At 40.1% G+C, this 15739-nt stretch overlaps 1 long non-coding RNA gene across 1 annotated transcript in view; it reads right to left on the bottom strand.

The window, feature by feature from the left end:
• The window catches only part of LOC105463353 (uncharacterized), a 127255-nt gene that overhangs the window by 110895 nt on the left and 621 nt on the right, over positions 1 to 15739 (bottom strand). The window contains exon 2 of the long non-coding RNA XR_976275.2: positions 13593 to 13709. This is a non-coding gene — a long non-coding RNA (uncharacterized lncRNA). The remainder of the gene's footprint in view (positions 1 to 13592; positions 13710 to 15739) is intronic.

The raw sequence follows: 15739 nt of genomic DNA, 5'->3' as shown, positions 1-15739 counted from the left end.
TTCAGAGTGGGTTCTTGGCCAAGGTCTAGATTGTATAAGGTAAAATGGAAGAGACTGCCTGCTTAGGGGCTGAGCCACAATTTTTAAGAAGGTATTTAAGGAGACTTCTAGAAGAAGATAACGGAGGTCATGCAAGGCTGGCCCAGCCAGAACAGAATACTTTGCTGAGTGCCTTGTGCAATTCATTAAACTCTAGAAAGATCATGCATTAGAAGTAAGCATCAGACCATAGAATAAGTCCCACACCCTAGGACAGAGTGTAAAACTAAAATAGACTCAACCTAACGAAAAATAAAACCAAGCCTAGTTGGACTAAAAGAACCAGCCAGTAATTTAACTGCTTGCCACAATAAAACTCAACACCTTCTAAAGGAAGACATTATAATCCAGACTCCCTAAATATATCAACTTTAATGCCTAGAATAAAATCAACACTTACTAGATATGTGATTAAGCAGGAAAACATGACTCAAAATCAAGAAAAAAAAATATGCAGTCAATGGGAATAGACCCCAAGATGACCCAGTTGTTAGAATTAGCAGATTAGAACTTTAAAGCAGCTACAGAAATAAATTCAAAGACTTTTTTAAAAGATTGATATAAGGAGTAAGAAGATGAAGAAACTTGATAGAAAAATGTAACCTATTGTTTAAACCCAGACAATAATTATAAAAGTAAAAAGTAAAATATCTACAATGAAAATTTTACTAGATGGTCCCAAGAGGGAATTGGAGCTTGCAGAAGACAGGGTTAATGAAGTTAAAGGCAAATCAATATGATTTATCTAATCTGAAGGACAGAGATGGGGGTAGGGAAATTAAGGAGACCCAGTTTTTTGTTAAGCATCATCAATCAGGTCAGCATACACGTAATTTGAGTCCCAGAATGAGAAGAGAGAGCAAAACAAAACAGCTTTGAAGAAATCCTAGTCCAGAATTTCCCATATGAGTTTTTTTAAAAAATCTATTTACAAATGCAAATAGCTCAGGTTTTACAGTTGAATATATTTTGGACCTCTATTTCTGGTCCCACTAAGATTCAATTATTTTTATTTAAATTTTTATCTTAGTGTCTAATGCCTTTTTTACACTATGGGTGGTTATAGTAGAAAAACTTCAGGGTGTTTTAAAACTTTTCTTTGCTGTTATTTCTCAGTAAAGATCTAAAACAAAGCTTTTTTTGTAAAATATAAATTACTATGCAAATATAAAAGAGTAGAGTCTCTATGGCATCTACCCCATTTTCCAAATGCAGATACCACCCTCCTGTCACTGTGAAATGCAAAGTCATTTGAAAGTTGAAGTGTTGCCTTCTTCAAGGTACCACAGTGAGAAATACAACTTTTTTTGTGCCACACATTTTCAGCAAGATGGGGAGGAAAAAACTCCCTCTAGTCTTCCTACCATTAATTCACTTCAAGAGATCTCTCTCCCACCTAAAAATAAAATGAATCGGCAAAATTCTTCTTGTTTTCTCTGCCCCCACAAAAATAAAACTTACTCATAAGTGTCTTTTTAAATTTCATGTACAGTTGGAGGCACAGAGAATCTAGTGAATCTTAGAATTGTGAAAACTCTACTTCAATCTTGCAAAAGCCCTGAAGCAAAAATTTAATTCATTATTATTCAATAGCAAAACAGACCCCATCTGACCTGAAAACCTGGCTCTGACCGCTATAGACACTGCCTGCCTCTACAAAAACACTAACATGCCGGCCGGGCACGATGGCCCACGCCTATAATCCCAGCACTTTGGGAGGCTGAGGCGGGCAGATCACGAGGTCAGGAGATGGAGCTCATCCTGGCTAACACGGTGAAACTCCATCTCTGCTAAAAAAAATATATATATATATATATATGTGTGTGTGTGTACATATATATACACACACACACACACACATATATATACAAAAAAATTAGCCAGGCGTGGTGGCAGGCACCTATAGTCTGGGCAACAGAGCAAGACTCCGTCTCAGGAAAAAAAAAAAAAAAAGAAACACTAACATGCCTCTTCACTCTAATTATAAAATTTACTTTATCATCAAATTGTTATGTATTAAAGCTAAGTTCTGATGACTTTTTAAAAACCTATCCCACTCAAATATTATTGTGCCATCAAACTTAAAAGAATCTTCTGAAGATATTTAGGCAAAATGAAAGTTCACAAAGCCAGTGAGATCTGAAACTATTATTCTGGGCAGAATATATAAACATTCAGACTTATATTATCCCCCTCTCAAATTAAAAGACAGGAAGAGGCCTGATGTGCCTGCAGCAGCCTGAGCTCCTCCATAACAAAGCACATGGGAGGGTGGGAGTACACTCCAGTGATACCGCATCTCTTAAACTCACCATTGTATGTCTTCATAACACCATATTTCTCTCCTCTGTTGCATTTACCACAGTTTCCATTTTATGTTTATTTCTGGTAATATGATGAAGTCTTTCTCAGTTACTAAACTATAAGCTCTGTGCTTGATTTTTCTCAACATTGTACCTCCAGCATTGAAGCATGGTGCCTGGTACCTGGTAAGCACTCAAGAAATATTTGCAGAATAAATGAATGCAACCCACCCAGCATGTTCTCCAGAGCTCTTCCTTCATGGAACCCGTCCATAAAGTTCTTGAGGACTCCTCTACTCAGAGATAAATCTATTCCAGGCCAGTAAACTATCCAGGGACTACAGAAGGTAAACAATTTAGAAAGCACTTTCAGTGCTGTTTTACCTTAAAATAGCATCATTGTGACCCCCATGCTATGGTTTGAATGATAGTGTTCCCTCCAAAAGTAAAACTTAAACCCCATCATGGTGGTATTAAGAGGTGAGGTCTTTTTGGAAAGTGATTGAGAGGACTCTGCCCTCCTGAAATGATTAGTGCCTGTAAATAGGCTAGAAGGAACTGGCTTAGGCCCTTTTTGCCCTTCCACCATGTGATGATACAGAATTCAAGATGCCGTCTTGGAAGCAGAGACCAAGGCCCTCAGCAGATACCAAACCTGCCTATGTCTTGATCTTGAATTTCCCAGCCTCCCAAACTGTGACAAGTAAATTTCTGTGATTTATAAATTACCCAGTCTCTGGTACTTTGTATCACAAACAGATTAAGAAAACTCATTTTAGGGATGAGGTTTGAGGCTGAGATTTTAAAGTCTTCTGATACAGTCACACTGAGAACTCCAGTCTCATATTCCAATTTTTGTGGTCCCAATTTACGGTCCTAATCATCTCCTCATGACACCACAGCCATAGGTCAAGGAAAAACAATGCGATTAGTGACCAGGACTGATAGAAGGAGAAGGAATTTTTCTTGTGACAGATCACAAAAATGCAGCCATGAGTGATTGCTGGGTTTGCCCACACGGGTTGTGTTGGGGATGAGAACAACTTAGTATTTCAGATACATAAAAGGGTCTTGAACCTCAGACCAAAGGGTCCCTTTTCTGGCAAAATTTATTTAAACTTTTCTACTTACTAACAACTTAGCTTTCAAAGCAGTTATATACGTTCATCTGTTTTTTAGCTTTCATAAATTAGAGGAAAACCTTACAATATTCTTCCTCTTGAGCTCCATCCGACACTATCCAAAACCAGGGCAAAGTACATGAAACTTCATCATGTCTGGCTGAATTTTAAAGATTTCAAGAGCATATTCCCCGGGATTTGCTTGACTATGCACTACCATGCTTCCCTAATACGCTTGTGTAATTATTGTATGAATTATTGATTTTGAAAGATTCATATTCTCTGCAATTTCTCATTGATTAGTCCAGGGTTGATTTTATTGAAGGCTAAACAAGGACCTCCAGGAATTGAAGAAGCACAAAAACGAATGCAATTCTGAATTTCATTGTATCTACTGAACCTTGTGTGATAACTTTGCAAGCATTCGTGAGTGAAGCTTCCTAAGTATCAGCACAAAGCTGGGAAGCTTCTGGCAATTTTAAGAAAGATTTTTAAGTTCCATAATAAAAGTTTATTGAAAGCACCTCTGATTTTCTTTTGCTGCCCTTTTTTTATGGGTTTGGTTGTTTTGCTAAATTAGGTTTGAGGTTTGCTCGCTTTGTTATAGCACCACATTAATGAGGCCAAAATGTCAGGCTCCATCTCTGTAGTGACAAACTGCGCCCTTAACCTCAGGGAGCTTCTCTGGTTGATGGAAGCAGAGAGGATATTTGAATTCACACAAATCCATTCCACAATACTGTATGAACAATTTTAGGGCCTGAGCAACTGAGATCAACATCACCTTCATTTATACAAAATAGCAAATTGTTCCCCTCTGTTATAAAGCAAAATCCCAGAGGAAATTATTAATGTCATAGAAGAAATGAGGTTGAAAAAAAAAATTAGAAGGTCCAAAAATGATTAACAGAGAACCATACGATGGTTTAGAAAATGGAAATTTTTAGCCATTTAGATTGAGATGCCCCAGTGATTACTCACATAGATGTGCTAAACAGTCCAGGTTGCACAACGAGTAATTAAAATCTGATTAATTCTTATCAGGTTAGCAAAGGGTGCTGCTTTTTAGCCCCCAAACAAATTGGCAATGCACCTGAACATTAAATTTAATTTGTCATTTTGCACATTTCACTGGTTCTATTGTAATATACTTAGAAGCACATTTGCCACTCTGTCCTCTTCTGACATCGACCCTCCCTATACCATGTACACTAGGTAAATACTAAAATACAGACAGGACAAAGTACTTTTAAAATTCTTTCATTTAAAAAATCGCAATGAAATAATTATGATTCAAGATATCAACATTGATTCTTGGCAGTTGCTACCAGTAGAAAATAATCAAATGTGGATATACAAATCACTATTTAAACAGCAAAAATTTTGATAATTAGCAAATACATTGAGGGAAAAATATGGGGAAAAATCTGAAAGGGGAAAGGGATTTAAATTTAAATAGGATTTCTTTAATGTTTCCCCCATTATGCAAAAGTCAATCTTTAATTCATATTATAGTAATTTGTAATGCTGTGTCAAAATAGATATGCAAAAAGGAGATGCATTTGAATTGTAAATATGATCCCTAAGTTTGAATTTAATATAGTGCCCTAACTGAGTCCTGTATATGGAATAGGAATTTTGAATCTGTTTTGAATGTCACAGGATCAGCAATCATGCATAGTGTTATCATTGTTCATTATCCACCATGACTTGTGAAAAAAACATGAAATGGCATTAATCATTATTTTCTACTAATAATATATTTTCAATGCAAATTTCACCATTTTCCAAATATCTAGAAATAAATTCTTCTCCTTCACCACCCTGGCAAACCACCCCCTCTCCTTTATTCTTGATTTGCCTCTGGGAGCCTTGGTGACTGATGTCCGTTATAACATGAATTGCCCCAAAGGGAAGATTTAGACCTTTAAAGAAAAATTGAACTCTTGACCCCACATTCAAATACCTAGAATCATAAAAACACTGGGCCCCAAGAGACCTTAGAATCATTTAATCCAGTCCCTCATTTGTCAGATAGGGAAATAAAAGTTCGTTTGGTAAATTGACTTGCCCAAGGTCATCCAGCCCGTTAAGGGCATATGGGGAAATGGAAACCAGAGCTCCTGACTTCAGGTCGAATGTTCACTCCCATGCATAGAATGAGCAGCACAACATTACCCTTAGAAATAAGGGCTTTGGGCCAGGCACTGTGGCTCACGCCTGTAATCCCAACACTTTGGGAGGCCAAAGTGGCCAGGTGTGGTGGTACACACCTGTAGTCCAGCTGCTTAGGAGGCTGAGATGAGAGGATTACCTTTGCCTGGGGAGGTCGAGGCTACAGTGAGCTGTGATAGCGCTACTGGACTCCAGCCTGGGAAACACAGTGAGATCCCGTCTCAAAAAAAAAAAAAGAAAAGAAAAGAAACAAGGGCTTTGGGATCAAGAAGACCTGGGTTTGACTCTTGTTTCTGTCAACTGTTTCATTTAATTTTTTAAATGTGTAAACTAAGGGCGCATACTTTCATAGTATAATTTTGAGGAATATTTTATATGAAAATAAACGTACACACACATAGATACACACACACTCACTTATAAAGGCAGGGACCCAGAGTGGAATACTTGCTACTCACATGTGTGAGTAGTCATGGGATGAGAGGGTGTGTGTGTGTGTGTGTGTGTGTGTGTGTGTGTGAGAAGCAGACAGAGGAAGCTAATTGCTTAACTAGAAACATTAAGCTTAACTTAGGACATACCAGGATAAGAAAGGGTCCTAAGTACTGTTAAGGCCTGATCAGAGCTGAAATGAGAGAATCGTTGCAGCAGCTGCCAATCTAAAGGGTCCCTAAACCATCACTAGATATGAAAAGAAGTGGAGACAAGTGTATTTACTAGAACTCTCATCAGTGAGAACATAGCATGTGCTGAACGATTTGTGAGGCTGTTGGGAAATGCATCTCCACAAAGGTCTTGCTCTAGTATTGCTCTATTAGTCTGGACTTTTTGGTTTTAAATAAGATGGTCATACAATTTATCCTCTCAATCAGACACTTCTGAGCGTGAAATAGGACTTTATTAATAACTATGCTAAGACAATAGGTGTAAACTAGAACAGTCCCAAACAAATGAGGAGTCACCTCACAAGCTTTAAGTGCTGGAAATCAAATTAAATTGGATCAAACAAAAAGCACCATCCATTGGTGCCAATGTTTGAAAAGTCTAGAGGTGTGTCTGGCTTGAAGGATGCTGGGAACTAGTGATATCTCCAAGATTCATCTCTCTCACTCCATCTCCCTGCTCTGCTTTCCCCTATTCTGGCTTCTTTTTCAGGCAGGCTTGGCCCATGTGATGGTCCCTATCCCCTCCAGGCTTACTTCTTGTATCCTAGCCACCTTGTTTCTTCCCAACACTCTACCAAAGTGTCAGGACAGTTATTTCATTGATCCAGCCTGGCCACAAGCTCATCCTTGACCCAGTCACTGCAGTCAAGAGAGATTGGAATAGGCTGCTTGGTCAAACCTGGATTACAAGGCCACTTCTGGATTTTGGAGAAGAGGAGCAGAAAAGCCATCTACCCAAATGACATGGACAAAGCTTGGGCAATGGATGCTTCCCCAAAGGAAAGGCAAGGCATACATTTGTAAGAAGGGGAATTATGCTGGGCAGGTGGGACCAATATTCACTAATGACAGGACTTTTGTTTGGTGCATAATAATAGACAATATCTTTTGTAGGGTACCTATATGCCAGAAAGCATCCTAATGGCTTTATATGGATTATCTCGCCTACATGTCAAAACAACCCTATAAGTTAGATACTATTATTTCATGCATATGGATGACGTATCTGAGATATACAGTGAAGAGTGGTAGAATATGCCAGCCCAGAAATATGCTACTTTGGCATAAGGATTATTTTAAGCCAGAGGCACTTGGAAGACAAGAGATACAAAAGTAACACTCTGCCCTCCATGTATCAGGAGAAAAGAAACACTCTTTTCACCAAATATGGAAAGTGGGGGCTGAGAAAAGTCTGTACAAACAGAAATTGTTAAAATAACTCTTATCTTCCTTTCACTTCCTTCACATTTCAGTCACTTCTCCACAATTGCCACTCTTAGTTCAACCTACTACATAAGCAGTTAGGTTTTGCCACTTATTTGAGTCTTTCTTTTTTTACAAAGGCTCCCAGGCACAACATAAAAATCTGTATGCTTTCCTCCTGTTGATCTATTTTGTGTCAATTGAATTCTCAGGCCCCGCCGGAGGCCCTAAGAGGGTGGAGGTAAAGTTGTTCCTCCCCTACAACAGAAATTAAGGAACTTGTCCAAGGTCACAAGCCAGTGCGTGAAAGAACCAAGATCTGAAGCCAGTGAGCAGAATTCCTGGAGTCCCTGCTCTTATATCTAACCAGTGATGCCATCCCATGCAGAGTGTGGCATCCATGTTTGGGGTCAGAGTTCTGTCACTTAGAACAGTACAGGTGAGGATCAGAGCTGCTGCCTGTGGTCTTGCATTTCCAGAGTTCCCATAGCTCTAAATAAACGTTGAACAAAAATTTTATTACCAGTGGGAAGCTATGCCCCCAAATTTTCCTGCCCTTTATTGCCGTGCCCAGGATACTAGTGTGTCTTGGTCCAACCCAGAGTGAGTGATACAGTTTGGATGCTTGTCCCCTCTAAATCTCATGTTGAAGTTTGATCCCCAGTGTTGGGGGTAAGGTCTGATGTTTGGGTCATAGGAACAGATAGCTCATGAATGGCTTGCTGCTGTCCATGTGGCAATGAGTGAGTTCTTGCTCTATTAGTTCCCTCAAGAATTGATTGTTAAAAAGAGCCTGGCCCCTCCCCACTCTCTATCTCTTGCTTCCTTTCTTGCTATGTGACATGCTGGCTTCCCTTAGCCTTCCACCATGAGAGGAAGCAGCCTGAAGCCCTCACCAGAAGCAGATGTTGGCACCATGCTTCTTGTATAGTCTGTAGAACCGTGAGCCAAATAAACCTCTTTTCTTTATAAATTACCCAGCCTGCAGTATTCCCTTAGAGCAATGCAAACACACAAAAACAGTGTGTTAGAAGAACCTAGAGCTAGTAAAAAAATAATAATAATAATAAATAATAAATAAATAAATAAATAACCATTCTCTGTATTCATTTACAGCCCCAAAGTCCTGATAGAAATTACCTGAGCACCTGACAGAGTACATAGGCCGAGTAGTCAGCCAACTTCTTAGGATACTGGAAGCCAAAAGCAGCTTTACGTGTCTGGTTTCATCTGTATCTCTAAAATCTCAGGAAGTCACTTAACACACTGGGAGGAAATCCTTCAACAGTGCGACCAATGAATTCAAAAAGTCTTCCATTAACCAACAACAGCAAAAAAAAATTAACCTAAGAGAATGGGGGGAAGAAAATATGGGGGTATCCTTGTAGACTATGTTTTTATAGCAAAGAATTTCTCATTACAGTTATGAAAAAGACACTTAAAAGCTTCCAGAAATAATCTGGTTGTATTGATGCAGAGCACTACTTGGCAACTTTTAATGCCAGCGTATTTAAATACATTTAGCCATGTTTACTTGCACATTCCTAAATTAGACCTGAATAACTGGCTGATAGATACGTAGTACAAAACAGCTTGTTTGTAACAGGAAAATTGTTCAATCTATCTTCCTTTATAACTGAGCCTCAACAGTCTTGATTTATTGGTATGGTTCAGGAAATTTGTCCCACATAGAGTTATAGGGAATCACTTTCATTTGTATGCTAACTGCTTTTGATTTTTTTTTTTTAAGCATCGTCAGTGACCTTGGTGATTGATTTTCAGTCTAGCTATAACCAGTTCTCATTATACATATTCCCCAGTAGGAAAGAGATTAGCTTAGCAGACAGTACATGTCATGGCACAAAGAAAGTTCTGGTCACTCCATTGGCATTTGAAAGTTTCCAAGGAAGATATAACACATGAGCACAGCTTCTGAGCTTTGGAAGAAAAGATTATAACAATGACAAAGACAGGTGATAATTCTTTAATGAAATTATATACATATTCACAATAAAGCATATACCAGCTAAACAATTAGTCAAGAATTTAGATTCTGGGGTCAAGACTCAGGGTTCAAATCCTGGTACCACCACTTAGTTATGTGGCCCTATGCAAGTTGCTTAGCCAGCCTAAATCTCCATTTCCTTACCCCAAAATCATAGCCACTAACAATATCAACAACATTGAGTTGTTTATGGATTAAATAAGGTGGTTTATGCGTAACACATTAGCACAGTTGTTTGTTCATAGGAAGCCCTCAATAAATATTAGTTGTTGTTGTTGTTGTTGTTGTTGTTGTTGTTGTTGCCATTAGATTTACAATGGAAATAAATACACATATACCACTCTGGCCACCAAATACCTAAGAACTTAAGGGGACTCACCCAGACGAGATCTACAATTTCCACTTACCCTGTCACGATCTCTCTACATGTGGGCTACCTCTTTTGGTGATGTGCAACCTACATTTGTCACAATGTCTCAGTCAGGTATGAGGTTGGGCTCATGATTCCCAGCTGCTTTTAACTAGTACAACAATTTACAATAGTAAGTTTTTATTCATTTCAGAGTCTTGCTTCCAGACCCATATGAACAAGGTCTTTGTCCTATACATTGTCTTCTGGTATCTTTTGCCAACCACTACACCACGAAGTCTCCCCCAAAAGACTTGTAGTATTACTAGTTATAACTTGGGACATCTGAGGATGGGCTTCAAATCTCACCTGAGGCAAGTGCAAGACACAGCCTATGTCCTATCCTCATCTCCCAGCATGCCAGAAAAATAAATGAATGCAATGAAAACTGTATGAGTCTCAATAGGTAGTAGGCATTCCTGTGGTTTCTGCCCACAGTCTTTGATGACAACCACTGTATTTTCTTTTGAGCAGTCCCTCTACCCTACTGCATTCTGTTACAGTGAAGTTGTCAGTTAAGGTACGCTGCCTCTCCTGAACCAAGAATGGACCTGACCTGTATTAGTTTCCTAGGGGCACTGAAACAAATCACCACAACCTTAGTGGCTTATGATAACAAAAACTTATCCTCTCACAGTTCAGATGGACATAAGCCCAAAATTAAGCTTTTGGTAGGGTTGGTTCTTTCTAGAGGCTCTCAGGGAGAAACCATCCCATGCCTCTCTTCCAATTTATGGTGATTGCTGGCAATCCTTAGTGTTCCTTGTAGTGTTCCTTGTGATTTGTAGACAAATCACTCCAATATCTGCCTCTGTTCTACAACATCTTCTTTTCTGTGTCTCTGTGTCTTCTCTTTGTCACTTATAAGGACACTCTCATCATATGTAGGGCCTCCCCTGATCCAGTGTGGTCTCGTCACCACCTAATGACATCTACAAAGACCCTATTCTAAATAAGGTCACATTCTGAGGTTCTGGGTGGACATGAATTTTAGTGGGACACTTTTCAACCCATTTAATGACCCAACATAGACCAACTCAAATCTCTTCTGAAAACCAAAAGAACTGAAACTATTTGCAACACATTCATTCCACCAGAAAAACTTCTGGTCCCCGACTTTGCATGGCTTAGCTAAGAATTTTCTTCAATTCTGTGCATTATCTGATGTCCTGCTAATAAATTCCCATGTAGCTTAACCAGTTGGAATCAGGTACCACTACTAGAAACTAAAGAAATCTAAATCAGAGACTACAACATTTGAACTCCCTACATCCTGAAATGTACAGGTAAGAACAACAGGATGTCAGGGCCTGTTTTTCCACTTTCCGCTGACTACATATTCCTTTGGTCACAATACATCCACCTATCTAACTCAAAAGATTTTTACTTCTGGAAACCTCCCTTGCTCTGTATAGTAATTTCTCTAAAAGGGCTTAAAAGTTGATACAAGTATGTAGGTGATAGTTCCTGGCATCTTTCCAAATCCTAAAAATGCTGACAGACTGACTAAACTAAGAAGATATCTTATAATCCTAGGGCAGACTAATTAAATCCTACACATTGACATTTTTGGCTAAAATATGATAACTACACTAATTAGCCCGTTAGAAAATGTTCGTATCTCATTGTGCCAAATGAGAGGGGATTCCTTATAATTGTTCCTATAGGATTGCAAGCAACTGCTGTGGGCCTGATTTAATTGCTGGAAACGACGTTCCCTCCCAAGTTCCATCACCTACTTCACTACCACAAAGGTCCTACCCGAACAGTGAGGAGTCATCGAAGCTGGACTGGCTTCCCAAAATCATGGCTCATTACCACTGCACTCTGAAGTTTTTAGGAACATAATGAGTTTTTGAAAGTGAAATGAATCTGGCCTCTGACTTCCTACTGGATCCCACACTGTCTTGAGACACGAGGAAGCCAAAATGCCAACAAACTCGTACAAAGAACAAACAATTAAAACATTATGAACTTTTGAAGACACCATGGAAGCTACACCATATGTTTATGAAGAACATTTGGAGCTTTCCGAAAAGCATTTATTTAGATAGAATCCCTATGGATTTACTAAATGTCAGGCAGCAAAATTAAAATGTCAGCATATGGCAGAGAGGTCAAAATGGAATTAATAACATGGAGACTTGTTACTCGATTCGATACAATTTAACAAATCTTTATGGACACCTACTGTGTGTCAGGCACTGTAGTAGCCCCTGCAAGGGATGCAAAATATAAGCAAAAAGAGCGTCTATGCCCCTAAAAGTTTATAATTTGGAAAGGAGGGTAAGAGAATAATGGAAATTCCAGAAACACAAGAAAACAAATCTAAGTGCTGTAAGAACACAACAAATAAAACACCAGAGAGAAGAGGATTACAACAGCTGCAGGGATGGGGGAGGCTCTCACAGAGTAAGTAAAGCAGGGATCGCCTTCGACTGGCAGACGTAGAAAATATCGACCAGTCAGAGGATCAACCCAAGCAAAAGGAGACAGATAGAAAAACCCAAGGTGCATTCAGAGACGAGAGATTCTTTTGGTTTTTCTAAGATACAGGGCTCAGTCAAGAGGGCGATACGGCTGGAAAAGTAGGTTGGAGCAACCCCAAAGAGGACAAAGGGTGAAGTGCAAGGTCTTTTTTTTAACTCCTGGAGTACATGAGGAGTCACTGAAGGTTTTTGTAAAAAAGCAGTCCCTACAGAACTCGCCTTAGAAAGATTAATCTTGAGGCAATTTGAATGATAAACAGGAGCCAGAGAGAGCCATCAGTTGGGAGTCTAACTGAAATTTAAACAGAAGAGTTTGGAAAGAAAGCAGAAAGGAAGGTAGGAGAACATACATGCAAGGGGTATGGGAATGTGCAAACCCAGAGTAGAAATTCTCAACCCTGGCTGCGTGTTAGAATCCTGAGGACACCTTGATTCAAATACTGAATCCCAGCGCCCACCCCAGACCAGTTAAATCAGAAGCTTTTGGGGGATGGGGGGCAAGGGATTAGGATATTTGAAAAACAGTTGAGGCCGGGCACGGTGCCTCATACCTGTAATGGCACTTTGGGAGGCTAAGGCAGGCGGATCACTTGAGGTCAGGAGTTTGAGACCAGCTTGGCCAATATGGCAAAACCCCATCTCTGCTAAAAAGACAAAAATTAGCCAGGCGTGGTGGTGCACACCTGTAGTCCCAGCTACTTGGGAGGCTGAGGCAGGAGAATTGCTTGAACCCAGGAGGCAGAGGTTGCAGTGAGCCAAGATCACACCACTGCGCTCCAGCCTGGGGGATAGAGCAAGACTTCATCTCAAAAAAAAAAAAAAAAAAAAAAGAGAGAGAGAGAAGAAAAAGAAGAATGAAAAACAGGTGATTCCAATATGCAGAAAGCTTTACAACTCACTCTTCCAACTGTGGATCCAGGGACTAAAAGGCTTGGCATCACCTGGGAGCACATAAGCAATGTGGACTCTCAGAACAATCCACTCAGAATATGCATATTAACTAGATGCCTGGGTTCCAGTCCCATGCACATTTAAGTTAGAGTGGCACAAGCAAGTGCTCCTGGGGCAGGCCCTGAGATGTTGCAGTTATAACCAGCACCCAAGTGAAGCCAAATGCAGGTCCACAGGCCACATGTAAGAAAATATTAGAAGTCCGAATCTTGAGATGCTACCCCAGACTTACCAAACTATCAGCTCCAGGGATGGGTTTCAACAATCTGTGGTTCAACAAGCCTTCCAGATGATTCTGATATAAATTCAAGTTTGAGAACCACTGGTCTAAAGCCGTTCTCAGGTGACTCTGATAAAAGAACAATATTTTAAAAATTAATGATCTGGAGGAATTGACTGGTAAAAGAACCACATTTTAAGAATTAATGATCTAGAGGAATTGACACTTGTGGGAGTGTGTGAGGAAAAGAAGAGAAAGTCACCCTAGATGATCACAGTTAAACTCCCTCTTAAACTCTTTTACCGGGCAGTAAAGCTAAGCTGTGGTTTTCCCTTGCAAAACACCAGAAAGAATCCTTGTCATTTTGAGGCTCTGCCCTAGGGCTGATCAAGCTTTCTGTTCTCCAGTTTCCTTTTCACTGAGAAAGGACCCCAGCTGAGCATAATAGTAGCTTATCTTGTTTGGACATGTGCCCAGAAGACAAGCACAGTATTCAATACCCTCCCACAAAAGTCCCTAATGTGGAAGGAAGAGAAAGGCAGTGAGAGCGTGAAAGCAGGTTTGGTATGTGGAGATAGGACAAGGGACCTCAGACACAGGAGACACAGACACAGCCCGTAGAGGTTCTCATTCTTCACCTCCGACAGTGCCCTGCAGAAGCTGATTCCAACATTGGTACATGTTTTGGCTGGCTACGGCCAATGGGAGCAAGAGAACTAAGTGCCTGGTCAACAGTAGGCTCTCCATAAGCCTTAGCTCCCTCCTTCCCCATCTTTGGCTAACATCTGAAGATAATCCTAGAGAAGCAGCCATTAAAGGAGGATGAGTTTTAGCAGTAGACACATGTGGGTTCTAATCCTAACACTGCAACTCACTAGTTGTGATGTTAGGCAAGCTGCTTATAACTTTTGTAAGCCTCAGTTTCCCCATCTGTAAACTAATAGTATCCGTATCTGTAAAATAGGTAATATCTGCTAATATGAGAATTGCAGATTAGATAAGCAGTGTATATGGAGTGTCTGGTAAGTCATACTTATGGCTAATACATTGCTCCCTATACTTAAAAAAGCACTAATCTAAGCTTCTTATAACTCACTTAGTCCACACAAAGTATTTTATGATGTGGACTGCTATTATTTAACTCACTGTACAGAAGAGGAAATGAGGTATAAAGAGTCAAGGAACTTGCCCCAGGACACACAGAAAATGGTGGAGCCAGAGTTTGAAATCAGGCAGTCAGGCTCCTTGTCTTTTTTTTACTGTCTTCACAAAATACAGCTATTTTTTTTCCTGTGTTTAAAGAAATAGCATCTTGACTCCTTGCCTAACTGAACAGATGAGTTCATCTTGGCATTTACTTGGCTTTCCTAGTAAAGGTCCAACCCCTCTTCTCTTTCCCTAAGAGGGAAATTCCAAAGGCCACTTCCATGTGAGTCAGTGCAGGTTCTTTTTTTTTTTTTTTTTTTTTTTTTTTGAGACGGAGTCTCGCGCTGTCGCCCGGGCTGGAGTGCAGTGGCCGGATCTCAGCTCACTGCAAGCTCCGCCTCCCGGGTTTGCACCATTCTCCTGCCTCAGCCTCCCGAGTAGCTGGGACTACAGGCGCCCGCCACCTGGCCCGGCTAGTTTTTTGTATTTTTTAGTAGAGACGGGGTTTCACTGTGTTAGCCAAGATGGTCTCGATCTCCTGACCTCATGATCCGTCCGTCTCGGCCTCCCAAAGTGCTGGGATTACAGGCTTGAGCCACCGCGCCCGGCCTGTGCAGGTTCTACAAACAGAGAAGTGAAGGTCCCAGGGAAGGTGATAAAGAACAATCAGGTATACGAATCCCCATCACTTATATTAAATCATCAAAAGAGGTGAACTCGCAGAGACAGCAAGTAGATGAGAGATCATCAAGGGCTAATGGGAGAAGAGAATGAAGAGTAATGTCTTAATGGTTACCAAGTTTCTGTTTGAGGTGATGAAAAAGTTTTAGAAGTAGATAGTGATGATGGTTGTGCAGCATCATGAATGGAATTAATGCCACTGACTTGCACACTTAAAAATTGTTAAAATGGCAAATTTTATGTTACATGTACTTTTCCACAATTTAAAAAAATGAAAACCGGCCGGGCGCGGTGGCTCAAGCCTGTAATCCCAGCACTTTGGGAGGCCGAGG

The sequence above is a fragment of the Macaca nemestrina genome, chromosome 10, assembly GCF_043159975.1.
Source record: "Macaca nemestrina isolate mMacNem1 chromosome 10, mMacNem.hap1, whole genome shotgun sequence".
NCBI classification, from domain to species: Eukaryota; Metazoa; Chordata; class Mammalia; order Primates; family Cercopithecidae; genus Macaca; species Macaca nemestrina.
This window is presented reverse-complemented; position numbering and strand designations above follow the sequence as displayed.